Raw genomic sequence first — 487 nt, forward strand, 5'->3', positions numbered from 1 at the left:
GCGAGGCGTATTCACAAAGAAAAGTGCTAAGCTGCGCAGCGTCTACAGCTTAAACTGCTACGTAACTTGCGTAGAGAAGATGATTAGATAGATAGATAGATAGATAGATAGATAGATAGATAGATAGATAGATAGATAGATAGATAGATAGATAGATAGATAGATAGATAGATAGATAGATAGATAGATGTTTTTAATAGGTTGGCATGAGTAGGGGTGGGCGATATGGCTTTAAAATAATATCACGATATTTAATGGTATTTTTGCGAAAACGATACGCTACACTTCTGAAAAATGAAAATTAAATTTTACTATTGCACACTCCAAATTGAGACATTAAACAATACAAGAATCAATGATCCAGAATGTTATGGTACCAATAATGCCCTATACTGGACAGATATAATCTTGTCTCTAATAAATATACAATGGGAAATGAGAACAGTGTGAATTTTTCTTTTTGCAAAAAACAGTAAAAAAAAAGTAG

Source organism: Astyanax mexicanus, chromosome 13 (genome assembly GCF_023375975.1).
Source record: "Astyanax mexicanus isolate ESR-SI-001 chromosome 13, AstMex3_surface, whole genome shotgun sequence".
Lineage (NCBI taxonomy): Eukaryota > Metazoa > Chordata > Actinopteri > Characiformes > Acestrorhamphidae > Astyanax > Astyanax mexicanus.